Source organism: Sus scrofa, chromosome 3, assembly GCF_000003025.6.
Source record: "Sus scrofa isolate TJ Tabasco breed Duroc chromosome 3, Sscrofa11.1, whole genome shotgun sequence".
NCBI classification, from domain to species: domain Eukaryota; kingdom Metazoa; phylum Chordata; class Mammalia; order Artiodactyla; family Suidae; genus Sus; species Sus scrofa.
The window spans coordinates 864813-891886 of NC_010445.4; the positions used below are offsets into that span (position 1 = coordinate 864813).

A 27074-nucleotide genomic window follows, 5' to 3' on the forward strand; every position below is an offset into this window, starting at 1 on the left:
ATATTCCTTACGCTTCTCGCAGAAATGAATAAAGCTGAGCAGCCTAGAGTCCTTCCCTGTGCTTCTCCCGGGCTCAATGGCACCTGCACACACCACCTGTGAGCGAAAGAGGAGGCACCCTGGGCACAGCTGCCTGTGGGTTAAAGATGATTAGTGCGAGATGCTTTTCAGGAACTTTCCTCGTTCGCTCGAATCTCCGATCAAGTCCCTTCTCGCCAGTGCTGTCATTCTCGGGAAGAACCCAGAAGACCCCCAGCAGGATCAGGCCGAGCTCCCGTTGCCAGCTTCCATGACGAAGATTCCCCCAAAGAAAGAAGAATGCATGCTTGTCCCAATCCCGATTCTTAGCAGAAACCTTGCTTTCCTCCTTTTAAACTATAAACTCCCTGCAACTCTTCCCCAGAGGGGGGCACCATCTTTGAGGCATTGGCCTGCTGTGGCCTCTTTACCTGGCAGAACTACACAAGCTATTTTTTCCCTTCACCCCAACCTCTGTCGCCCCGTTTCTATTCGGCACCAATGGACAGAGGCCACGTTCGGCAGCACCGTCAAGTAATTAACCCAGAGTCACGTGGCTGGTAGGTGGTGGGTGAGCCCCACGGGAATGGCTCTCCTAGTATTGTGCAGTGGACAACTTACACCACCGTCCCAGGCCTGCATCGGGGTTCAAAGCCAGGTCAACCCGAGCTCAGCGTCTGGGCTGTCCCATACGGCCCCTGCGCTGTGCCAGAACCACGGAAATGAGGAGGAACTGTCCCAGGCCTCAGGGCACTCAGAGACTAGGGAGAGAGAGGCAGGAAAGGCCACTGTGAGGACGGTGATGCTGGTGCCTGGGACGTGGTGGGTTCTAGGAACAGGCGCTGTGCTACGTCTCAGGTAGGGTATTTGGGTGGTGGGTACCATGCTGCCTGTTTGGCCTTTCAGCCAGCAAAGGGTAGACTTGCTACCTTAACCTAAGTCCACACGATTCCAGGGCCTGGGCTGGATTGAGACCCGAGGGAGGCCGGGTGTAAGCGGCTCGGACGGGGCTCTGTGCACAGAGTCCACCCACCTTCCCGCAGAGGGAGAGGGCACATGCTGGGCAGAGCCGTCCACGCAGGGGCGGCCCAGATACGGCCCCTCCCTGGCGGGGTGACGTCCGGCCAGCAGTGAGGGGACAGACAGCCCTAGGCGGGCAGAGGCCTGGAGCTGGGGGTGGGGGGGCACCTCCTCCACGTTCCTTCTTGCAGGTGGACGGTGAGTCCTGGAGGGGGGCAGGTGCATCCGTCAGGTTTTTACTTGCTGCCTTTTAGGATGCTTAACATGTCGGGGGGGCCCTGCTGGCCAGGAGGACGCTCCCCCTCCCCCACCAGGGTCAGCGATCCTTAAAAGACAGCAGACATCCGTGAGGCCGCCTGTCCCGCACAAACCACAGCCTCAGCCTCCCCTCTCAGGCTCTCGCTCCCGAGCCAGGATTTCCCTGCCTGAGGTCACCCGGGGCCAGGAGGCAGTGGTCCCCCGCCTGTGGCCTTACTTCGCTGATTACAACACATCCCGGGTGTGCATTCCACCCTGGCAGGGCCACACGGCAGACCCGGGTTCAGACGCAGGCGGGCTGTCTGCCTCATCACGGAGGTGCTGCGGTGGGCTGAGCAGAGTGAGCAGAGTGAGCAGAGGTGACCGGGGCTTGAGGGGGCCCGTCGTGGTCCTGTGGGGCGGGTGGGCCACGGGGGTGGGGGCAGTCTTCTGAATTCTGCTCGTCTCCTGCTGCTGGGTGACTGGGGCAGGTCTCTGCCTGTCTCTGGGCCTCCTCTGCGGCCGGGAGAAGGAGAGTGCTGTTAGGAGGCCTGGGCCTGGGAGCTGCCGGCTGGCCGGGAGCCGGGCTGCAGAGGGCTGCTGAGCTGAGGCCAGGCCGGCCTGGGGCCCTCGCCACCCTGCCCAGGACCTGCTTGGCAGCCCCTGCAGGCAGCAGAGGGCAGGCAGGGCCAGAGCTGAGCCCGGGGTGTGTGGGGAGGGCGGTGGGGCCCGTCTGCCCAGGCTGGCAGGCCCCCGGCCGCGCCGTCTCATCCCGTGCCTGCTGGTGCGGCGTCTGGCTGCGGCCCAGCTCCCCTTCAACCGGGCCCGGCGCTCTCTGTCCGCCGGCGGGCTCCCGCCGGGGTCGGCCCCGGAGTGCACAGCCACGGCCAGCCCGGCCGGCCTGACAATGAAGCCCCCCTCCCGTAATTGGCAATTTTGTCATATTTATTCACAACAGATCAGACTGTCAGGAGCTCGCAGGGCCTCTCCGGAGGCCGCCGTGAAATCAGTTTGAGATGGCGTGTCAGGTGTTTCTCTCTCTGCTGAAGCGACCATCTGGCTGACGGGCCGGCGGCTGGGCTGACACAGTGACCCGGGGAATGGAGGCTAAGCCGCTCCCGGGGCCAGGGCCGCACCCCGCGCCACCCCGGCCTCCCTCGTGGGCTCCGGGAGCCGGGCTGCTGGGGCGGCGGGGGGCGGGCACCACTCGGACCATCCGAGCCCTCCAGGGTGGGCACCTCCCCACAGCGCTGGCCCCACCGGGTCCTGAGCCTGGGAGCTGGGCTCCTATGTGCAGGGGCACGGGCGGTCCCGAGCACGTGTGCAACGCACGCACACCCGTGGGCGCCACCAGCCTTCAGACGCCTGGGCCCCGGATCCTCCAGCAGAGACAGTAGCTGCTGCAACAGCTGAGCAGAATCCAAGGTGAGTTCTGGGCCACGGGGACGGGGGCCTCCTCCTGTGGGACTCTCCTCCGGGGATGGGGGGGCTTCCCTCCGGTGGCCTGGCCACGGCATCGTGTGGTCGGTGAGTACCTGCTGTCACTTGGTGGGGAGGCAGCGCCCAGGAAGGCCCGGAGTGGCAGTGGTTGGGTGGCCCTGCTGGACAAGGAGGGCTGGGAAAGGTCCTTTCTCTGGGAAAGAAACGGGCCGGGAGCCTGGTAAGTGCACCCGCGGTAAGGCAGCGGCACCCCAACCGTTTTCCTAAGAAATACATTATTTCAAAAATCGAACGGGGCTGCTTCACGCCTATTAGATGGTAGGTGGACAGACAGACAGACAGACACCCAGAAAACCACACAGGCTGGCAGGGACGTGGAGGAACTGGAACCCTGCGCCCTGCTGGTGGGAACGTAAAGTGGAACAACCGTGCTGGAAAACGGTGTGGACGGTTCCCCCGCAAACTTAAAAATAGAACTGCCAGAGGATCCAGTAATCCCACTTCTGGGTTTACACCCAAGAGAACTGGAAGCAAAATAGATACACATGCACCACCTTCACAGCAGCTCCACTCACAGGAGCCAAAGGGTGGAATGACCCCAGTGTCCATCCATGGGTGACTGGATAAGCAGATGCGGTCCGGGCACACCGTGGAATATCACTCAGCCCTGAAAAAGGAAGGAACCTCTGACACCTGCGCCAGCCTGGAGGGACCTTGAGGACATGCTGCTCAGTGGAATGAGCCAGACACGGAAGGCAATTGCTGTGTGATTCCACTCGTATGAGGCGCCTGGAGGGCGCAGGTTCTCAGAGAGAGAAAGCAGTGGGCAGGGGTTGGGGCTAGGAGAGGGGGACGCAGTGTTTAGTGGGGACAGAGTCTCAGTTTGGGAAAATGGGAAGTCCTGGAGATGGACAGTGGTGACGGCTGCACAACAACGTGAATGCACTGAATACCCCTAAACTGTACCCTAAAAATGGGGAAGAAAAATTTTATGTTGTGTATATTTTACCACAATAAAAAAAATCCAAAGGCGCCACCACCTTTGAGGACCCTGGAGCGTTCAGAGAGCCGAGTGGGGCTTGTTTCGGGAGGGGGTGGCCCCGGTGTCCCTTGGCACTCCCTCTGCAGGGGAGGGTGGCAGGGGATGGGCTGCCCACTGCTGGGCTGAGGTCCTCGACCGCCAGGGGTCCTCAGGGCTGTGTGGGCTGGGGCGGCCTGACCTGGGGCTGGAGCCGCACGCTGGGCCAGGACTCGGGGACGGGGACGGGCAGGGGTGGCCCCTGTGGACACCTGGTTATTTTGAATGCTCCGGCCACATCAGGAAAGCCTGTTAGGCAGTGGTGGCGAGAAATTGATTGGTTTTGGAGCAAAGACCAAAAGCCAGGAGCTCAGGAGGTTGTGGGAACGACAGGCAGAAGGTCTAGGCAGCCTGCCTGTCGCCTGTGTGTCTGTCTGTTTGTCCCCTGGAGGAGCCGGGGTTGGGGGGGGCATCCAGGTGGCCCCGTCCTGCCACCGAGGCCACCTGCTGGGTCTCTGGGAGCAGCCCTGGTGCACAGAGGCCTGTCCAAAGGTCTGGACTTGACGGCCGGGCTGGGGTCTGCCTTGGGGACCCCGTGGTGGGGGTGGGGGCAGCTCCTGGGGAGGCTGGCCAGGAGCCCCTCCTGCCCCCACCTCGGCCAGATCGAAGCCCAGGCTGGACTGCTGCCCACCCAGGAGGGCTATCTGAGGCGTCTCTGCCCCTCGCCCACCCCTCACCCATCACGCGTCCTCGGCTGCACCTGGGTTCCTGCCTTAACGTCTCTGCTCACTGGCCGGGTGACACCGGGCAGCTAAGGGCCCCTCTCTGGCCCTGAGCTCTCCCCTCTGTAAACGGGGTGGAGGGCCTCACCTTCCCTCCAGGGTGCGCGGGGAGCCCTGGGTGCTGCCGGGAGGGTTATCAGCTGGGCCCCGCCAGCCGCTGCCCACAGCCTGGCCTCGCTCGGTGCACATGGGCCCATGCCCCTGGGAGGAGCCCCTCCCTCACTCGAGGCGGGGGGCAGGGGGTGGGCTCCTCCCGATCGCATGCTAAGCGGGTGTTTGCATGTCTGACACGCTGAGCCGGGTCTGCTATTTTCCTAAGGATTAGGGCGACCCGGCTCTTTACACGGCACCGCCCTTGGCGGAGCCTTGCCCGCCTGCCCGGCACCCACCAGGCGGGCCCCCGGGGGCGGGCAGAGGTGGGGGTTGGGGGCTGATCGCAGGCACACCGGGCACCCTCAGGCCTGCGCTGCCCAAAATGGGGTGCCGACCACTGGGCTGGGAGCTGTGGGCGCAGAGGCCCGGCAGAGGCCAGAGACGGAGGAGGAAGAGGGGGCAGCGTATTTCAGCAGCGAGTCTGACACTCACTACACGTGGCGACGACGTCTGGGGTGTGCTGGGCTAAAGAAAACACGTTATGAAGAGTAACTCCACCTGCGTCTTTTGATTTTTTTCCACGATGGCTTCTAGAAAATTCTAAATTGCCTGTGCGCGCTGTTACATTCTCTGGACGCTGCTGCTGTGGGTGACGTTACCGTGCCTGCTTTCAGGGATCTAAACTGGCCAGACGGCAGGTGGCCCGCGTGGGGGACTACGCGGGGCCGGCGCCGCCGTGAACGCCAGGATGGAGCCCGGTCCCGGGGGAGGCGGGTCAAACCCCCCTCCCCGAGGCTGGTGACTCGCCCGGCCAGTAGGACACAGGGAAAGTGACATCTGGACCCTGGAGGCTGTGGCCTCTCCCTCTGGGGACCCTCCCTCTGGGAGCCTGAGCTGCCAGGGGAGAAACTGGGTTCCTGGGGAGGCCACCGCTGGGCACTCAGCCCCACCGTCCCATCTGAGCCCAGGCTTCCAGCTGTTCCCCGCCCACCACCCCCCCAGACACCCGCAGACCAGCCCCAGCCCCGTCCTGGGCAGCTGGGAACTGCGGAGTGACCTCAGGTGATGACACGGGAACCAAAGAGCCAGCCGGCTGAGCCCTGCCAAATCCCCGACCCCCAACTAGGAAGAGATGAGAAACGGTTACGGGGGAAGCTGCGGGCCGGGCGCGTTCGTTACGCTGCAGGTGCAGACGCGCAGATCCACGGCTCCCTCCACCCCGGACCCATTCCAGACACACCCACCCTGTCCGGTTCGGCCTCCACATCACCCTCACTCACCACGTCCCTTTAATGTCCTTCAGCCTGGAGTGACCTGTCCTCGCCTGGCACGACCTCGACCCTCGCCGGGACAACGGGTCGTTCTCCAGAACGGCCGTCGCTGGCGTCTGCCTGCTGCTCCCTTGTGCGGCTCCGCGCGTGGTTTGCTGTGTTTGCTGCGGGAGGGGCTGGTCATCCGGGGACGTCCCGGAGGGGACGCTGGGTCCTGGAGGGGTCCCACAGGGGCGTGGGGGCCTGGTCTGATTTGGCCATTTGATGAAGGAAGATCTGCCCGGGTTCCCTGCGGCAAAGGTAAGCTTCGCTCCCCACAGTTAATACGTTTCTGTGGGGCGGGACTTTGCGTCTGTGAGCACCCATTTCCTCCTGGCTCGGGACCCTTCAGCCAGTCCTGGTCCTTCCCTGCCCGGCCCCGGATCCACGATTTCTTCAAAGTCTCCAGTTCCTGTTAGTGGAGAGAGGGGCTTAGAAACCAAGACTTGGGTCCAGGAGTGCCACCGCTACCAGGGGTCGCTGCCGGAGGATCTGGGGTGCAGGTCGCCCGGTGGGTGCCCCGGTGGCAGGCCTGAGCCCTTGGCCTCCCGCCCCCAGCGCGGCTCCAGCTCCTGTGTCACGGGGTGCGACTCACGGATGACCCACGGGGTCCCAAAGAGGGACCTGGGTGCCACCCAGTCTGAACCACCCGTGGGTGCCTGTGGGGGTGCTTGCCACGTGCTCACAGACGTGTGTTCTTGTGCACAGCTGCATGGTCGTGCACAGTGAGCCGTCCCCAGGGCATGCATGTGTATCTGACGTGTGTGTGTGTGTGCGCGCGTGCACTGTGGGGGGGGGCTGCGGATCTGGGGTGCATGGGGGTCCCCCAAAGCGGGTGAATGCTCATGCACAGGTGCTGGTGTGCGTGGACCCACAGGTGTCCACGTCTGCGTTCACATGTCTAAGGCTGCCTGTTTGCACGCAGGCCTGGGGGTGTGTGCGTGTGTGGCTCCCGGGTAATTCTCAGGGTGGGAGGAGTTTGGTTTGTGTCCGAGCACGCGTGTGTCTATATATGTGGACACACGGGCACATGTGCAGCGGTGCTGAGAAGGGGAGCAGTGGGCGCCTTTCCATCCCAGCCCTAAAGACGCCGGCCCCGTGCCCAGCCCTCCTGGGGGACAGTCGGGCTCTGCCGCTCCCAGCAGCCCGGCCTCACCGAGGCCTTTGAGGGCACTGAGGGTGGGCGCTGCGGTCGTGGGGTGAGAGGATGTTCGCCGGGGGCAGGGCCCAGCGCCCTGGCTGGTCCAGGGCTGGTGACCCCAAGCCCTATTTATCACCTCCGACCCCGTTTGTTCCTGGGTCACGTGGGCTGATGGCCTCCAGGGCGCCCCGAGGCACAACTCTCCACCCCGGCCCCTAGACGCTCCGGTTCTCCTGACCTCAAGGCTGGCCTTGCTGAGGGCTTGGGGGGTCAGTGAGCCCTGCAGGGGGGCCCGTCCAGCCTGCACAGCAGCCCTGAAGCCCTGAGGCACCTCGAGATGAGCCCCAGGTCCCCCCAACATCCCGGGGCTCGTGGGGGTTCAGAAGCTGGCCCACGGCACTCAGAGCACCCCAGGCCCACCTGCACTGCTGGATGCCCGCCTACCACTGGCCATTAGACCTGTCAGTTGGTCTTCCCGCCGCGTGGCTCCTGGGAGGGCTGTGACCTGATGGCTGGTGGCGTGTGTGGGATGGTGGCAGCCGCATGGGGGATGTTGGCCAGTGTCAAGCCCAGCTGTGATCCCCAGTGGCTCTGGAGGGCTCATCGTCTGAGGCCCTGCCTGCTGAGCACAAGCCCCTGGGGTCCAAGCTGGAGAGCAGGAGGCCCAGAGAGGCGGGCAGGCTGGTCCAACGACACACAGTGAGTCGGGTCCTGCCTCCTGGGCTCCTGAGCACCCGCATCCCTGCCCACTCCTGCCCACAGCGGGCTCCCTGTCGTGACCGTGACCGTAGGGGAGGCTCTCACTCAAGGCTGAGCCCACACGTCTGCCCTGGCCTCGTGGAGGACAGGCTGGGCAGCGAGGGAGTGATCCAGCCTGTCTCTGCTCGTGTAAATCTGGGCGCGGTCCCCTCTCCTCTGCTGGGACTCCCTGGGGGCTGCAGGCGGCCTCCCGCGGGGCTGGAGCCTTGGGGAGCCTCCGCTCTCCCCTCAGCCCCGTGGTGGGGGGACCATTGATCCTCAAGGCGGGGGGCCGACCATGCCGGCGGGTGGCGCGTCCCCCATCGACCAGCCGCGCCGTCTGCCGGCTCCTCCGCGCTGCGCTAACAAGCCGGTCTGACGGCGCCTCAGGGCCTGATCGGCAGGACCGGCTCGCGTGTGTCTGTCTGGGAGCCCGGCCGCTGTGCCCGTCCCAGCTCGAGGCGGGCAGCAGCCCGGGGCCCCAGCTCCTGCCTCCTGCCCCTGGGCTACGGCCGAGACTGCCTGGCTTCTGGAGGAAACACCCAAAGAAAGTCCTCGGCGGGGAGAAGGGCTGTTGGCGGGGCACCGGGGAGGTGCTGGTGCCCCGCCGCACAAGCCCAGAGGCAGCCTGGAGCCCTCCTGTGGTGGGGGGGCAGTGCAGGGATGGGGGACAGGGAGAGGCAGGGACGTGGCGAGGGGACTGGGGACCCTGGCACAGGACGGTGAGAAAGGACGGAGGTTGCTTGACACAGGGAAGGAAGACGGGGTGGGGGGCCAGGACGGGGCAAACGGGGGCAAAAGCTGCAGGCAAAGGAAGGTGCTGGCTCCGGCGTCCTTCCCAAACGACGATGAGGTCCTGCCTGCATCCCTGGGGCAGCTGTCCTGAACATGCTGAAACGACGGATGGTGGATGAAAGCTGTCTGCGAGGTAGTGACCTGCCCGTCCGTGGGGGTGTGCAAGCTAGAGGCAGGAAGGAGCCTCTGGGAGTGGACACGCTAGACCTCAGCAATGTTCGCTGCGGGTCTGCTGGGCTGAGCACAGCACTGAGGTGTGTGCAGGAAGCCGGGTCCTGGTCCCCAGAGACCCATCCAAGGGATGACCTGAAGTTGCAGGCCCAGCCGGGCCCTGCAGCAGACTCATCGCCAGCCCAGACAGGGGATCCCTCGTCCAAGCCCCCCAACACCCCAGACCAGCCGCACCTCCGATCAGGCAGCCACAGCCCAGTCTGGGGGTGGGGGGGGGGTCACCGCAGGTGTGGACACTGCTGCCTGGAGGATGGCAGGACCGAACCCTCCGAGGCCTCCAGCCCAGCTCCCACCACGCCTGCTCCCTTAGTCCCCGATGCGTGGCCCGCACCCCCAGCCCGCCTGGGCCGGGTCTTCCGTGCCCCTTGCTCTGGGTGACCCAGGGCTTCTGGATGGAGGGGCAGCCACTTGCTGAAGCCTGACTGTGCGCCAAGGCGCCTCCTCCCGGACGCTCCCGACGTGCAGACAGCCCACCGTCCCGGCTCCGCCTCCCTTGGCAGCTTGAAACGCCCCCTCCGTGGACCCAGCAAACGCCCCCCGCCTTGTTTTACTTCCATCAAAGTCCCTGCTGGCTCCTCGGCTCCCATATTCTGGATGAGAAAACGGAGGCCTGGGGGGAGCCGGGCGCTGGTCCCCCAGCCTGGCTGTGCGGACCCGGGGGTGGGGGTGGCCTTGGGGTCGTGCTGCCGTCCCTGGGCGGCCCGATTCCCAGACGTGTGCGGCCCAGAGCAGGCCGGCCCGCTGCCCACCAGCCCGGACAGGTGTGCGGCCGCCCCACCCACCCTCGGCCGCCGGCCCATCCATCAGCTGCTAATCTTTCACCATCGCCGGCCTCTCGTGGGGCGTGATGGATGGGCTCCCGGCCTCGCCGACTGCTGCGAAATCACTCAGCGGCCAGACAAGCCCTAAATCTGACGCGCGGAGTGTTGAAAGGGGGAATGTCTGTTTTCATAACCTACCTCGGTTACACTAAATATTTAAAATGCGCGTTAACATCCTCTCGCTGCACAATCGGCCTCTGTGGCCCCGGCCGCGCAGATTTAATTAGCTCCGGGCTTCCCCCGCCGGCCGCGCTCGCCCGTGGACGGAAGGCCCCTGTTTTCTTAAACTCCCGGCCGCCGTAAATACCGCCCCGCGCAGCTGGGCCGACACAGGGCCTTTGTCTGGCCTGGAGTCCTCGCCAGCCCCCAGCACGTGGATGGGGGCCCCTCCCACGGTGTCTGCTGCCCGGCCCTGAGCGGAGCCCCCCCCAGATGCTCCCCGGTCCCCGAGGGGCGGGAAGATGAAGCCCGGAGACGAGGCCAAGCCGCCCCCCTGGTCAGGGGTGGCTGTTCCAGGAGCCAGGCCCACCCTGGGCCAGGCACCCCCGTCTCTCTTGCATCCTGGAGCTCGGCTTCCAGGATGGCAGGGCCCCGTCCGCCACGGGAGTGACACGGCCACTCGCGCCCCCGAGGGCCCAGAGCCGGGCCCCGCTAAGCCCCTTCAGGACCACCTCCCCGACCGACGAGGACCCCTTTAGGTGAGGGCAATTCGAACATTTTCTTTTCTTTTTGGGCCGTTCCTGCAGCTCGTGGAAGTTTCCGGGCCAGGGACCAAGCCTGCGCTACAGCGGTGACGCAAGACCCAGCTCTCAGAACAGCCCGTGCTGCCCCCGCCACCACCTCGGCCACCCACGGCTCTGGTCCCTCCATCCGTCCGCGTGCCCCCTCCACACCAGGGGCCTCTCCTCCCTCCCGCTCGCCCTCCCGCTGGGCTCAGCACCTACAGGCCTGGCGCCAGATGGGAGCGCCTCTCCTGGGCTCTGTGGCAGCTCACGGAGGCCCCCGGGCAGGCTGCCTGGCCCAGAGGCAGGAGAGCTGAGGACCGGGGCCGAGGGCTGTGCTGGAGGCCGTGACGCCAGGACAAGATGCCAAGACAAGACAGCCAGAGCCGTCTCCTGTAGGCAGAATGGAGGTGGGAAGGGGGTGGAAGGCTCAGGGCATCAGGGAGAAAGGCCAGGCGTTCTTCCGGGAGGAGGTGGCAGCAGCAAGTCCCCGCTCCACCAGCCCTCTGTTCCCTGACTCCTCAGAGGCCTCACTACCACCCCGAGCCTGGCTCAGCCTCCAGGAGGTGCGGGCCTGGTAGAGTTTTCCAAGCTGGATCTGCAGCCACTCGGGTGGCACGTCTGGCGGGCACCCAGGAGAGGCCATCTGGATCCAGGTGATGGATGTCTGGCGATAGGGGAGGCTGGTCAGGGACCCCAGGCCGAGCATGAGGTCAGGGCTGGGCTCAAGGGGCCTGGCACACTCAAGACAGGGGTCAGGGCCCACCCTCCTCAGCCTCGTAGGTGGGGAGGCAAGGGTGGGGGAGGGCAAGCCCTGGCCCGGGGTGCCCAGTGCAGTGGTGGCTGGTGGGAGCTGGATTGTAACTCCCCCACCCCCAAACATATCCGATTCCTAATCCTGGCAGCTGTGACCGCGGCCTTACTCGGAAACAGGCTGTAGGTGTGACGAGGTACGATGACGTCACAGCAGAGGGGGGAGGGCCCCGGTCCAACAGCTGGAGTCCCCGTCGCAAGGGGACTGGGGCCCAGGCACCCAGGACAGGCCTGTAACGGGGCTGGCAGAGACGGAGGGCTGCAGCCACAGGCCCAGGCCCACCGGCCATGCCCAGAAGCGGCAGAGGCAGGAAGCCGCCGCCCTCAGCCTTTGGGGAGAGCGCAGCCCGCCTGCACCTTGATCTGACTTCCGGCCACAGAGCCAGGAGACGGTACGTTTCTGCTGCTCTAGGTCCCCCACTTGTGGGGCTTCATTCCCCTCGGGCCCCTGGGGTGCTGCTCCCAGTCCTGCCTCTCCGCACCTCCACCGTGGCCCCCGGGGGTCTCAAGGACTCAGCTCCCCAGGGCCCTCAGCCTCCAGATTGTGCATCAGGGAGAGGAGGCTGGGGGTGGGGAGTGTGCCCCCCCAAACACTGCCTGGTTTTTCCAGATGGTGCTGGGATTCAGGCGTGCAGGGCGGGGGGCATCCCAAGTCATCCCGAGGCCACAGGGTGAGAGCCTGGCCCAGAGAGGCCTGGCGGTGGAGCCGTCCTTCTGGCCTGTGGCAGGTGCCGCCCCCAGTCCAGGGCACTTAGCGGCCGCCCCTCCCTGGGTCTAAGGCGGGTTCCTGAGCACCCGCTCTGTCTGTCCCAGAGGTGAAGGTCACTGCCCCCACCCCCCCGGCCATGTGGCCTTGTGCAGCGGGAGGCATCCAGCTTGGAGGCTGGACAGGCGGGCCTGGGTTCGAGTCCAAGATGCAGCCCTGCTGGCCATGTGCGTTAGGGGAAGCCTGTAACTTACCTCCTGTTGGAAGCGTGAGGGTCCCCGAGACGCCTGGTGCCCTTGCACCCAAAAGGTTCTGTTTTCTAAGCTCTGCCACAAACCACACCAAGACTCAGCAGCTCAAGAACCACACCTGTTTGGCTTACAAGTCAACCTGAATTCTGCCTGGGTCGTGTCAGCTGGAACCACCTGCGGCCGCGTGTCACAGTCAGGCCGCGAGCACGGGTGCCCTCCCCGGGGCCTGGGCCTCCTCACAGCACGAGGACCGGGATCCAGGGCCGGAGAGCGAGGGAGCAGAAGCCGCAGCCCTTTGCCACCTGAGCTGGACAACACAAGCTTCTCTTCCGCCTCACTCTGCTCACTGGGAGCGAGGCCCCAAGCCTGCCCCACCTGCCAGGGCAGGGAAAGCGACCCCTTCTCTTGCCAGGGGAGAGGAAACTTCCAGACAAGCCTGCAGGATGGGAGACACGGTGGAGGCCATCCTTGGGGAGGATACCCGCTCACGTGAGGTATCGGCGGCCCCTTAAGGCCCGTGGGGTGAGGTCTGACCCCTGACCTTTGCCCCGGCTGGTGTGTGAGTGTCCCCTCACTGTCCTGGCTAGCTTGTCCTCCCCGCCTCCCGCCACAGGGACTTTGCACAATGACGAACCCTGTCTCGTCTCTTAGTTCACACACCCTCTTCTCTGGGGCTCCACCTGGGGTCACTGCCTCAGGGAAGCCCCCTCTGACCTCTCTGCCCAGACCTGTCCCTTCCATCAGCCTCTCTCCAGGCTCCCAGGCACCCCCTTTGGAGCGCAGGGCCAGTCTGCAGCTCTGCCTGACATTCAAGCAACGTTGTTTAGCAAATGTCTGTCTCCACCTCCCTACTCTTCCCCCTGGACGGTAGGCTCTGGTCCTTAGCATGGATCCCGAGCACGGCATCAGTAGGTGCTCCATAAATACCTGCTATGTCAAGAGACAACAGAGGTCTCTGTATCCATCAGGGCCCAGCAGAGAAAAGGTAGGTTAATCTGTATACTATATAGGTTGGTAGATGAGGGAGAGATTAGATGATGGATGGATGGACAGTTAGAGGCTAGATAGACTGGATGGATGGGTGGGTGGATGGATGGATGGATGGATGGATGGACAGATGGACAGATGGGTGGATGGATGGATGGACAGATGGGTGGATGGATGGATGGATGGACAGATGGGTGGGTGGGTAGATGGATGGATGGATGGTTGGGTGGATGGATGGATGAACAGATGGATGGATGGATGGATGGGTGGACGGATGGGTGGGTGGGTGGATGGGTGGATGGATGGATGGATGGATGGATGGACAGATGGGTGGATGGATGGACAGATGGGTGGATGGATGGATGGTTGGGTGGACGGATGGGTGGATGGAGAGATGGGTGGATGGATGGATTGGTGGATAGACGGGTGGGTGGATAGTGCAAGGAATCAGCTGATACGAGGCGGGGGCTGGCAGGCAAGCCCTTGACCCGCAGGGCAGGCCTCTCAGGCCTGGGATGAAGCTGCCATCCATGGGAGAAATTTCTTCCTCAGGAAACCTCAGGTCTGCTCTCAAGCCTTTTTTTTTTTTTGTCTTTTTGTCTTTTTGTCTTTTGTTGTTGTTGCTATTTCTTGGGCCGCTCCCGTGGCATATGGAGGTTCCCAGGCTAGGGGTTGAAACGGAGCTGTAGCCACTGGCCTATGCCAGAGCCACAGCAACGCGGGATCCGAGCTGCGTCTGCAACCTACACCACAGCTCACGGCAACGCCAGATCATTAACCCACTGAGCAAAGGCAGGGACCGAACCCGCAACCTCATGGTTCCTAGTCGGATTCGTTAACCACTGTGCCACGACGGGAACTCCCTTCTCAAGCCTTTAACTGATGAGATCCAGCGCACCGGGTTATCTGGGATAATCCCTGGACTTACAGGTGGCTGACTGCCCATGCCAGCCACCCCTGCCCAAAGCCTCCCGGCAGCGCCTAGCAAGCCTTCGGGTCTCAGGGACACAGACACCAGGCCATCACCCCTTCCTCCTCAACATCCCCCACCTGGGTGGATGCCAAGATGAGCAGGCCAGACCCCTCCACGAGGAAGAGTCAGACAAGGGGGGCCACGTTTCAATTTGCGGCCGTGGTTTAAAACCACTGGAGCTGATGTGGTTGCATAGATTTTCCAGGAAAACACCCTGGCTGGGCGCTGTGAGTAGGAGCCAGAGGCTGGGGGGCCTGTTAGCTTCGCTCCTCCGAGCCGATCAAAACAGCCTTTGCGGAGCAGCAGAGAGCGAGCCTGGGGAGATGAGAGGCACGTGGACGGGGGCGGGGCCAGGGGCCGGACGGGGGACACCGTGGCCAGCAAGCAGAGGTCCTCTGGCCCCGGCCAGGCTGGAGGGCTTCCTGGAGCAGGGCTTCACTGACACGGGCTGAGAAGCAATCCAGACAGACCCCAGTCCCTGCTCGTCTGCCCGCTGCCTGGCCTGCCCACGGGGGGCCGAAACACAGGGGTGCCACTTGGGGCTCTGACAACCCGCATTGCGCAGGGCCCGAGCCAGCTCTGGCTCCCGCCCGCCTGCGCCTGTTTATGAAGCGAAGGGTAAGTGTTTAATTAGTCGCCTAATTGCCTGGGTAATTGGGAGACTACTCAGCTCTCCAAGTAATCAGTCGGAACAGGCCTCGAAAATATCTGGCCCAATATTCATTAGTGTGGTTCAATCGTTAAACAGTTACTGTGTTTGGTTCATGACAAGGCCCAGCAAACAGCTGTGCGCCCTGCAGCCACGCGCCAGCCCCTGGGCCAGCCGCCCCGTGCACACCGACCGTGGGTGGCAGGAGGGGCCTGCACCCTGTGTCCGACCCCCGGCCCTTCCTCACCCCTGGGCAACCTGGCAGCCTCACCTGGATGCAGAGGGCTCAGGGCATCCGCGGTACGGCCCACAGGCACAGCCCCTCGGAGGTTACGGAGCAGGTGCACATTTGCACATCTGACTCTGCACGGCTCTGCAAGGGCAGGACCAAAAATACGCCCACTGTACAGACAGGGAAACTGAGGCCAGAGGGACCAAGCAGCCTGGAGTGGAGCCAGGTCTCCCTCCAGGCTTGATCATCAGTGGAGGGAGCGCCTGGCTGCAGAGGACCGTGCGTGGGCCGGAGCCCTGGGCCCCATGGGGGAGGCAGCCCAAAGGCAAAGTCCTCGCCTGACGTCTGCTGCTGTGAGTGATGAGCCACCTGCTGCCCAGCACGGGTCACTTGCTCACATCCTCTAAGCCTGGTCCCTGCGCCAGACTCTAGGCGCTGCTGGGACAAACCAACCTATGGCCACGCCACTGACTTCCTTAGGGCACGTGGAGGGAGGGGCGCACACCATGAGGGCTCTACGAGGCAAGGGGACTGGGGTTGGGGCTCCCCAGTGCTTGAAGGAGGGGCAGAGGCAGGGGCGGGAAAAGCACCCCTGGTGGGTGGAACAGCAAGTGCAAGGTCCCTGAGTGGGAGGAGAGATGGGAGATCGTGGAGCTGAGGCGGGAGGTGGACCCAGGTGGGGGGTCTTGTTCCAGGAGTCTTGGGGGCCTTGAAGGAGGATTAAGGGGGCGCTGAACGATGCTGTCTGGCTGGCATTTTTAAAACACTCTCTCTAAGAGGATGGGTGGGGGCTTAGGGGAGGCCAAGAGACCAGAGCAGGGGCCCAGGGGAGTCAGGGGGTGGCCCAGGACCCAGTCGTCCCCACCTGCTCTGGACCCTGGAGGGGAGCCAGCCCAACCCCCAACCCCTGCGCTCTGGTTCCAGGTGGGAGACGACAGAGGTGAAGGCATACGTGACCCAGCTTGGTCGATTCTCCTCCGAAGGCCACAGCCCACCCACCAGCTCTCACCACGCTGGGCCCAGAGCTTCCAGAACAGCCTCCCTATTTAATCTCCTGCCCAGCGTTGCCCAGCCCGTCAGGACGTACCACATTCACCAGCCTTCCTGAATCGTGGTCATGGGACTTGGGTTCGCACACTGAAGCTCCTTGCCCTTAAAGGGCAAAGAGAGTAACTTGTGAATGGTACACGGGAAGCACTGGACCAGAAGCGGGAACCAGGGCTTGGATCCCAGCCTCACTGTGTGATCCTGGGCAAGCCACTTACCCTCTCTGAGCCTTGCTTGCTCGAGTGGGAAATGGGGTACAAATGATGCCCTCTGATGGGACTCCTGCAGGAACACAGACTGAGATGCTCACTGGAAAGGACTGATGTGGGGGACAGTAACGTGAGTAGCCACTGTTGATGACGCCCCAGCCACTGCCTAGACTGGCATTGGTATTTCATTTGGTTTAACCCTCCAATCATTTTTTTTTTTTGAATGGAGGCAAAATTCATGCAACATAAAATTCACCACTAACTTTTTTTTTTTTTTTTTGCTATTTTTTAGGGCCACACCCACAGCATATGGAGGTTCCCAGGCAAGGGGTTGAAATTGGAGCTGCAGCTGCCAGCCTACACCACAGCCACAACAACACCAGATCTGAGCAGCATCTGTGACCTACACCACAGCAACGCTGGATCCTTAACGCACTGAGCAAGGCCAGGGATCAAACACGCATCCTCATGGATACTAGTTGGGTTTGTTACCACTGAGCCATGGTGAAAGCTCCAACCACTAACTATTTTAAAGTGGACAATTCCGTAAGATTTTGTGGGGTTACAATGTTGTACAACCACCACCTGTATCTAGTTCCCAAAACTTTTCATCAGCCCCAAAGGAGACCCCATCCCCATCAACGGTCACTCCCCACCCCAGCCTCCAGCCTCTGGCAACCACCAGTTCTCTATGGATTGGCCTGTTCTAGACATTTCACATAAAGGGAATCATACACAATGTGTCCTTTTGTGTCTGGCTCATTTCATTCCGCATCATGTCCTTGAGGTTCATGCAGCATCAAAATGCAGGTGTCAGAGCTTCATTCTGTCTGTGGCTGAACCATATTTCATTGTGTGGATGTCAGCTACCTCTGGAAGCAGGTATCATTAGGCTCATTTCACAGACATAGAAGAAACCTAGCATTAGACAGTATTGTCTTGTCTTCCGACCTTACGGTGTCAGGATGTGAGATATTGGAAAAGGCGTAGTTACTAGTTCCAAGACTTTTCATCCCTTGTATGGATGCATATTGGTCTGTTACTATTTTCCTTCTGCTGGAAGGAATTTAACATTTCTGGTAGTGTAGGTCTGTGGGTGGTGAAGTTGTTGTGCTTTTGTTTGTCTGAAGATATCTTTATTTCATCTTCACCTCTGAAAGATAGCTTTGCTGGGTACAGAATTCTAGATTGATGGACTTTTCAGTACTTGAAAGATATTGCTCCACTATCTTCTTGCTTTATTATTTCCATGAGAAATCTGCTGTCACTCTTATCTTTAGTCCTCTGCATGTCTTTTTTTTTTTACATCTTTTAAGATTTTTCTCTTTATCATAGCTTTTTTCAATTTGATTGATGTGCCTTGTAGTTTTCTTCATATTTCTTGAACTTGAAGTATGTGAGTTTTTAATCTATGCATTTATAGTTTTCCTCAAGTTTAGCAAATTTTAGCCATTTTTTCCAAATATTTTTGTTTCCCCATTTTCATTCAGGAAACTCCAGTAACACATGTATTAGACCCCTAGAAGTTCTTTCAGATAACTGATGATCTTTTTCATTTAGAAAAATTATTTATTCTATTTTTATTCTGGATGACTTTTATTACTATGTCTTCAAGTTTACCAGTCTTTTCTTCTACCATGTCTAATCTGCTATTAATACCATCCAGTGTATTTTTTATCTGAGTTGTTGCAGGTTTCAACTCTAAAAGTTCAATTTGGATCTTTGTTTTCATATCTTCCGTGTCTCTATTCAGCTTTTCAAATATATAGAGTCCAATTAAAATAACTGTTTTAATGTTCCTGTCTGTTCATTCTAACAGGAGGGGGGCACACCCGCAGCATATAGAAGTTCCCAGGATAGGGGCTGCATCAGAGCTTAGCTGTTGGCCTAAGCCGCAGACGTAGCAATGCAGGATCTAAGCCCTGTCTAAGATCTACACCATAGCACATGGCAACGCTGGATACTTAACCCACTGAGTGAGGTCAGGATCGAACCTGTGTCCTCATGGATCCTAGTCAGGTTCATTACTGCTGAGCCACAAAAGGAACTCCTGGATCTGTTTTAATTAATCAAGTATTCTCACTGTGGGTCATGTTTTTCTGCTTCTTTTAATGCCTGTGATCTTTGATTAGACGCCAAACACTGTGAACTTTGCCTCGTTGCATGCTGGATGTTTTGTCTTCCTGTAAATATACTTGAGCTGTGCTTTGGGGATGTAGTGAAGTTACTGGGAAACTGATCCTTTCCAGTCTTGCTATTATTGGTTTTGTGCACCTGGAGCAGCTCTTGACATAGTGCTAATTATTCCCATTACAAGGCAAGACCTACTTGAATATTCTTCCTGGGGCTCTGTGAATGATGAGTTTCTCCAACATCGGTCTGCTGGTAGAAAAAGACATTTTTCCCAGCCGTGTATGAGCACTGGACATTGTTCTCTTAGGTTTTTGGATGCCTCTTTCCCAGGTCTTAGATAATGTCCCCCCCTTCATGTGGTCATCAGTACTGTGTCTTTACTCTCTCCCCCTTCGGGTGCACTGTCCTGCAAATTCCACCTTGGTCTCCCCAGATTCTTGGCTCTGCCTCAGGGAGTTTGCTAGGCTCTTCCTTCATACCTCATGGTATGGAAATTCTCCTAGTGGCAGGATTCACCTTATTTCTCCCCCATCTTTCAGGAATCTCTGTCCTTCACTGCCTGATGTCCAGTAGCATGAAAATCATCTACAGAAAAAAAGTCTTTTTTTTTTTTTTCGTTTTTTTTGTCTTTTCTAGGGCCGCACTGGCAGCATATGGAGGTTCCCAGGCTAGGGGTCGAATTGAAGCTGTAGCTGCTGGCCTATGCCACAGCCACGGCAACACCAGATCCAAGCTGTGTCTGCGACCTACACCACAGCTCACGGCAATGCCAGATCCTTAACCCACTGAAAGAGGCCAGGGATCAAACCCACAACCTCATGGTTCCTAGTCAGATTCATTAACCACTGTGCCATAATGAGAACTCCTATTTTTTTTTTAATAGTTGTTTCAGATGGGAAGATGAATCTAGTCCTGCTACTTTATCTTGAGTAGAAGTGGAAATCCTCAGACAGTTCCCACTGCAGGAAAATCAGAGCCCAGATATGGGTCCTAGGGACTATATTTGAGGCCTGGATCAAGCCAGGCCTGAAGAAGAACTATTCAGATCTTTTCTCTTTAAGCTTGTCAAGCCGGGCTTTCTGCCCCTTGCTACTGCCAGCTTCCTATCCATCCGTGGCTGCACCAGGCAGCTCCCCAAAGGTGAGAAAGGCACGTACAGCTGAGAGTGGAAGAGAATGTGAGGCTAGGCCAGGATGGGACAGGTGCTGGCACAGGGTGAGCTCTGTGCTTTTGAAAACCTACTCTGGCCAGGTGAGGAGAGTGGATGGGCCTCAGGCTTCCCACTCCCAAACCTCCAAGGGTTTCTCAAAACACTTGGGGTAAAGCCCAGAGGCCTTGGCATGAGCTCACATGGCTAGGCCACTGTTGTCCCCTCTCCTGGCCCACTCCCCCTGCCCCAGCCCTTCAGCCTGCCTGCCATTCCCACCCCAGGGCCTTTGCACCCGCCGTGCCAGCTGCTGGGCCACACCCTCAGGTGTCCATGTGGCTCTTGATGTGCCTCAGGTACCCTAGATGCCTGCACAGGACTGGGGACACAGCAAGGCAGGCCCTTAGGCCAAGGAGGGGACAAAGGAGGGGAGGGGGTGGGCCCCGCAGAGGCTCCTGTGACGCCAGAACTTCCTAGAACAGACTTATTGTCTGCCCTCGTCCCTGTGGCAGAGCGGCGGAGGCGGGGCCGGGGGGGGATGTCTGGCCCCAGACTTCTGAAGTGCCCTCCCCCGCAAAACATCCCCTTCTAACGGAGGGGATGGGTGGGGGGAGCGAGGAAGGGAAAATAATTACTTCTCAGCCTCTAACCTTTCCAGCAAGTGACTCAGTAATAAATAATCCCCACGTCCCTCCAGTGCGATCCATCAGCAGGAGCCCTAATTACTTTAGACTCACTTTGAAACCGCTTCCAGTCCCACTTTCAAATAAATAAAAAATTAACATGGGACCGGAGCAGAGGCCCAGCTGCCAGGGTCCCAGCCCCCTCCCAGAGGAGGCGGGCGTGAGCTGGGCTGGAGGCTGGCGGTGGGGGCGGGCGGAGCCAGCCGCCCACCCCTCTCTGACTCCGGCCCAGGACCCACCTGTCATGTCTAGGGTCCTGGCTGGGTGGCTGCCACCTTGCAGGCCATGGCCAGCGCCCTCCTCTAGTCCCAGGGGGTTGTGGGCTCGGGCCCAGGCCCCAGACCCAGGATCCTGCAGGAGCACCACCTGCACGCGGCCGCCTCCCTCCCCAGCCTGCCAGGCCCAGCCTCCCAGTCCTGGCCTAGGTTGCGTCCTTCATAAATAAGGTGACCCTGAAATGCCCCTGAGGCTCTGGCATTGAGCCCCTGCCTGCGAGGGGCCCTGACGTTATGTGCTGGCTCGGGGACCCCACTGTCTGTGTCTGGGCTGAGCCCCCCATGGCACAGAAGCCTCTGCCCTCGCGGCCCCAGAGCTCCCAGGCTGCAGCGGTGGGCAGGCAGGGCCTTCTCTGATAGTAACCAGAGGATGGACAGAGAGCCAGGGACCAGCTCCATCCCCGCGCTGCTCAGGGCACATCACCGTCCGCCAGCGTCTCGTAGGTCCCTGAGCTGAGGGGCCAGAGGAAGCCCAGGGCCAGGCCCTGCCCAGGGGATGGAGGGGAGGGGTCCCTGCAGGCCCTGGTCTCCCGAAGCTGGAAGCCCACTGCCTGGGTGGGGACAGAGCTCGCCTCCTGGGCAAAGTGAGAAGCCACAGAGGCTGGCCCGGGAGCAGGGCCAGCGAGCAGAGGCTGGGCAGGCGTGGGGGCAGCTGGGGCGCGTGGAGCCCCCGCGGCCAGAACCTCCGTGGGAGAATTCATTAAACGCATCCCACTCTGCCACCACCAAGAGATTTCTGCTGACCTCACCAGGCCGATTAATATTTAATTAGCCTTTAGGAGGAAGGAAAGGCACTTATTAACCTGCTACGTCAATCTGTCAGCACCGGGCTGGGTCTCAGACGGGCGGGATCCAGCAGAGGGAGAATAATGGCTGGGGTTCCCAGCTCCTGGGCGCTCCTGGACCCCCAGCCCCACCTCCTCCTCCGAGACCGGCGCTGAGCAGCCCTCGGCCCTGAGACCTGAGGGCGGAGCGGAAGCTGCCCTGGGCCCAGCCTCTTGGCCCGAGCTGGGTGGGCGGTGGTGGCGGCGGCCGAGCGTGTCCTTTGCCAGACCAAGCATCCCCTGATCACCCCACTGCCAGGCCTGCTTACCGCTCGGGGCCCCAGCTGCTACGACTTGTGGGGAAGGAGTGTGGGACCCCGGGATTTCGGGGTGGCGGCGGGCACCGGGCCAGGCAGGGCCCTCCTGTGGTAGGAGGTACCGACAGGCCGGGATGACCATCCTTGGTGGCCGCCTCTCAGCACCTGCTCAGCGTCACCCTCGGGGCCTCTTACAAGAAGCCAGAAAAGGGAACTTGGGGTGGACGCTCCTGGTAACTTTCGACCCCAGGACAACAGATGTCACGTTCCAAAAAGCTCGGCGAGCCCAACAGGCCGTGTGTGGACTGTGTGACCCACGCCAGCACCTGCGGCCCCAGCACAGAGTAGTGTGTCCTCAGCATGCACACAGTAGGTCCTCAGCTCACTCTGCAGAGACAGACCCAGAGAGGGATGGACACAGACTCGGGAGGGAGGAGAGGGAGGCTGGAGCGGGCGGAGGATAGCACAGGCCACTGCTGCAGCAGGGCCCCCTTGTCTGGCCCCGCACACCACAGCTGCCCATCCTGGCCACACCCCACCCTCAAGCTCCCTCCCCTGGAAGCCCCTGGACCTTGGCATGTGCTGCCTCTGCACGGAAAAGGCTGGCAGACACGGGACTTTGGCTCTCAGCATGTTCTGGGGAGGCTAACAGGACCTGTAGGGCTGGAGGAGGAACTCTGAGCACCCTGGAGGGGGTCCCTGGGCAGACATACCCAAATGGGCGGACGATCAGGGCAGCGCGGGGACACCTAGGGTGGGCTGGCATGGGGCTGTCCCGTGCCCCTTTGCCAGCCGGTCCCCTAAGCCCAGAGCCAGGCACACAGGCGACTCTGCCAGGACCTCTCTCCCCCATGTTGGCAGGCAGTGATGAAATTTTTAAATAAGGAAAAAATAATTAAAACTCTCCTGAGTTTTATTAACTAGCTAGGTAATTACAAACTGGATTAATTAAAATCTACCCTCAGAAAGCACCAGTGGGCGGCCCGGCAGGGAAGGCAGGAGAGGGGGTGGCTTCTCTGCCCAGACACTTGGTCTCCCCTGACCCAGAGGGCTGCTGGGAGCCTTGGATGCAGAGTGTTCATCGGCTCAGAGAGGCCAAGGCCCCACCCAAGATGCACAGCAGTAACGAGCAGAGCTGAACTTGACCCTGGGGCGACAGGGGCTTCCCTTCCAGGCCTGACCCTCACAGGGGTAGGTGCAGAGGGCCCCGGGGACCCTGTGTGAGAATGCCGCAAGTGCCAGGATCTGGTCAGCACGGGGACCTTGGGGCCACGGAACTTTCCCACCCAGGCCCGTCTTTCCTCTGGAGAAGGTGACAGCGGAGCCGGTCCCTACAGGATGATCTGGGCTTCTTAACTGAAGAACAGTCCTGGAGAGGGCACCCCTGGGGAGGGCACACCTGAGGAGGGCACCCCTGGGGAGGGCACACCTGGTAGAGGGCACACCTGTGGAGGGCACCCCTGTGGAGGGCACACCTGGTGGACAACACACCTGTGGAGGGCACACCGGGAGAGGGCACACCTGAGGAGGGAACCCCTGGGGAGGCCACACCTGGTGGACAGCACACTTGGGGAGGGCACCCCTCGGGAGGACAAACCTGTGGAGGGCACCCCTGGGGAGGGCACACCTGGAGAGGGCATACCTGGGGTGGGCACACTTGGTGGAGGGCACCCCTGGGGAGGGCACACCTGGTGGAGGGCGACCCTGGGGAGGGCACACCTGGTGGAGGGCATGGCAGAGGCCAGGGCCAGGCGTGGAAGGCCTGGAGGTTCAGAGCAGCTGCAGGCCCAGGAGGAGGCAGAGGGCCAGGTGAGGCCAGCTGGGATGCCGGGCTGGGGGTCTGGGCCTCAGCCAGCAGCAGGGAGGGGAGTGGGGCTGCCAGGCTCTCCTTACTGGGCAGCCGGGAGGGCGCACTGCAGGGTGGGTGGCAGGGCCCAAGGAGGGTGGGCAGGGGCTCGTCGGTCCTGGGGCAGAGCTTCCAGACCCTTTGCCATCCCAGCTCCAGGTCACTTCCTCCCTCAAGGCTGAGGCCCTGCTGGACCTGGAGGCGGGAGAAGGGGCCAGGCCACCAGAGGCGCCTGGCACCCAAGGGGGAAACTTGGCCGGGAGGCCCTGTGCCGATGGAGGAGTTTGGGAGCAGCCAACGGGCCAGGACATGGGGACAGGGACAGAGGGCGTGGGCAGGAGGTGACCCCTGCAGCAACATAGCCATCACCTCGGCCTGTGACCCACAGGGGATCACGGGCTCCTGGTGGCCCCGGCTGGGACAGCGGGCCGCTCGCTCCATCAGCCTTGCAGCCGTTGATCAAAGGATACTCCCCCGACCGCCCCCCCCCCAGCCCTGGGAGCCCAGGGACCACAGCCTCCCAGGTCCAGCTGCCCATCAAAAGGGGGACTCCCCCGGGCCACAGGGAGCCCATGGGGTCCCCAGGCCTGGGTCTACTGGTGGTGTGGCCACCGGCTGGCTATGCGCCCTGGGCCAGTCACTGGGCTCCAGCCTCAGTGTCCCCATCCGTCAAGCAGGGTGGGAACCCCTGTCTCCCAGGCTGCCGTGCGTGTGCTAAGCAGCCCGCGCACAGCAGGCATCTCGCTGGGGACCCGCCTGCCGCCCCAGCCCCCCATCCCATCCAGGCTGGGATCTCTGGGAGCCCAGCGTCGGCCCCCAACCCGCCCCCTCCATCGTCTGTTCCAGCTGCCGCCCCGCGGCTCATAAACCCCTGGGCTTTGATCCATCCTCATTCTGTCCCGGCCGGAAGAGACGGGGGCTCCTCCCAGCCGGGCGCCCCCACCGGAGCGCCTCCGCACCCCACTGCCTCCATTAACCTCTGCACTCAGGCGGAAGGGACGGCCTCAGCCCCGCCGTTCCCAGGGAGCCGCCCTGAGGCGCCTGAGGCCTCGGGTGACCCCAGACGCCAGAAGACCCAGCCCGCAGATCCTCCTGAGACGGACCCTGACGGCCTTGGCCCAGACTCCCAGGCTGTCCCCCTGCCCAGATCCAGGGGCGACCTGTCACACCCACCCAGCAGGGGCCATTTCTTTGCCATCTTTGGGCTTCTTCCGCCGCAGGGGAGACTTGGAGGGGGCAGGAGAGAGGCCCCAGAGTCCATTTCTCACTCAGGGCCGTCCTCCCCACCTCCGGACCTCTCCCTCCGGGGCTGGTCGCACCCCAAGCTGGCAGCGAGCAGAACCCCCTAGAGTCCGGCTGCTCCCGTGGCTGGGGGCGGGGGGGCTTCCCACCTGGACCCCCTGCAGAGCCCGTGCTGGCGTCCAGCCCCAGCCTGGCCCCAGGAGGCGTGGATGCTGCACGTGATGGCCCCCCTCCCCCGCCACGGCTCTCATGCTGGTCCCAGTGGTCCTTGTCACCCTGCCTCCAAGGGAACAGGGCTCCCACTTTGGGGACAGAGCCGCGGGGTCACCGCCTGCTACGTGTGGGGGCCTCTGCCACCCACGGAGACCCGAGACCCAGGGGCTGATTCCCAGCCGCAGGCAAGGAGCTTCCCTGGCCCCCCAGCGCAGGGGTCATGGGCCAAGGGCAGGGGTTCCTCTGCGCCCCCTCCCCGTGTGCCCCGGGTCCAGGTGCTCAGCTCGTGTTCACGGGGCCTTCGATTCACGGTACGGCAGCGAGCAAAGCAGACGACGCCCTTCCCGGAGCTCCAAGCGTGGTGTTTGGTGTTGGATCGGAGCTGACGTGAAGCTCACAGGGGGCCCCGCCAGGGGTTCAGACTCGGAGCTGGCGCAGGAGTCCACGGTGGGGTGGGGGAGGCCCGGGGGACTCCTGGGCTAAAGGTCCTGCGGCGTTGGTGGCCAGGAGGAGGGGGGAGCAGAGGCCGCCTGCTTCTATCACAACCCATGGGGGAGGGCTCCCCCCACCCCCGCAGGCCTCAGGAGGAGATGGGGCTCAGCCTCTGTGCTGTGCGACGGTGGGCAAGGCTCCGCCCTCTCTGGGCTCCTGCCCCGTCCAGCCCGCTGTGGCCCCTGTGCTGGGACCTCCATGGAAACTGCGCCGGTGTGTCCCCGTCCCCACCTTCTCCCTGGGTCCAGGCTGGAGGAGGCCCCCTGCCGCCTCCAGATCCAGCCCGCCCGCCGCGCCCTCCCCTCCCCCACGTCGGCTCCGTCTGCAATCGACACATTTCCTTCCCCGAGATGATGCATGTTTTCCCCGTCGGGTTTACAAATAACTTCAAATTTTACTGTTTGCTTTCCCTAATGAATTCTCCGAAACGTGTTACAAGCTCCCCAGTAATGAACGGGGCGCGCTGGGCCCGGCGCGGCCCGGTTTTCCGCCAGCTCCTGCCGCGGCGCAGCTGAATGAGCCCGCCGCACCCGGCACACAGCCCCGCCGCGGCCGTGCTTGCTGCAATTGGCGGGAATCCATTATATTGACAATATCCATTTGTGTAATTCCTGCATTAGGATTTTGTGCTAAACTGTGTTTGAAAGGCACTGCTGACCCCTGATTACCTCCTTAATTGTGCTTAAAAATCCAGATTAATTCAGAGGCGAAGTCGACCGCGCTGAGACCGCGCCGTGCTGGGCCCAGGCAGTCGATGGCTCCGGTCTCTGCAGCGGCGGCGGTTCCACCGGGACCCCCCTCGGCGCGGCCTTGACGTCCTCACAGGCCTCCCTGGGTGCGGCCAGAAAACCTCTGCATCCGAGAGGGAGTGGCCGGGAGCCTGGGCGCTGAGGGACAGCGGCTCCCAGGCATGGAGCTGGGCTCCCGGGCGAGGTGCCCTCAGGCCCCCTGGGATGTGCTGTTTCTGCTGCAGAGGGGAGAAGCTTGAGGCAGAGACCGTGTCGCCCAGGCCCATCCAGGGCCATCCATCGGTCGGAGCGGGCGGGTCTGCGGGAGCCTTGCCCCTCGGCCGAGGAGGCTGCCACGCTTGGACCTGAGGTCCCCTCCACTGAGTTACAGGTGCAGAAACAGACCGAGTGGCTGAGGGCTGCCCACGGGCCCCATAGAGAGGTGGTGGCATCCACCTGAGGTCAGCGGGGTGGGGGCTGTATCGTGACAAACCTCTGGTTCTGCCACCCAGGAGATGGTGCTCCCCGGCCCCCCCCACTCGACACAGGGATCCCGATCAGACTGCCCGAGGCCCAGGGCGGTGCTCTGGGGCGTCCTCCCACAGAGGGGGTCCCTGTGGAGGAGGGAACCAACCAGACCTGGCATCTGGCGAAGCCATGTCCAGGTCTCAGCTCCTCCCCTGACCTGCGCGGAGAGTCCCTGCTCTCTCTCTCTCTTTGGTCTTTTTGCCTTTTCTAGGGCCACTTCCCGCGGCATACGGAGGTTCCCAGGCTCGGGGTCGAATTGGAGCTGTAGCCATCAGCCTACCCCACAGCCACAGCAACTCGGAATCCGAGCCGTGTCTGCGACCTACACCCCAGCTCACGGCAACACCTGATCCTTAACCCGCGGAGCAAGGCCAAGGATCAAACCCGCAATCTCATCATTCCCAGTCGGATTCGTTCACCGCTGCGCCACGGCGGGAACTCCCAGTCCCTGCTCTCTTGAGCCTTGGTTTCTG

The 27074-nt window shown here is 61.8% G+C and overlaps 1 long non-coding RNA gene across 3 annotated transcripts in view; it reads right to left on the reverse strand.

The window, feature by feature from the left end:
* The window catches only part of LOC106507343, an 87722-nt gene that overhangs the window by 5797 nt on the left and 54851 nt on the right, over window positions 1-27074 (reverse strand). The window contains exons 3-4 of one of the 3 annotated variants that reach the window (XR_002342191.1): window positions 5889-6330; window positions 2097-2908 (exon numbers count right to left, since the gene is read on the reverse strand). This is a non-coding gene — a long non-coding RNA (uncharacterized LOC106507343). Of the gene's footprint in view, window positions 1-2096; window positions 3383-5888; window positions 6331-27074 lie in introns of those variants that run through there. The other 2 variants (XR_002342190.1, XR_002342189.1) reach the window with 2 other exon arrangements.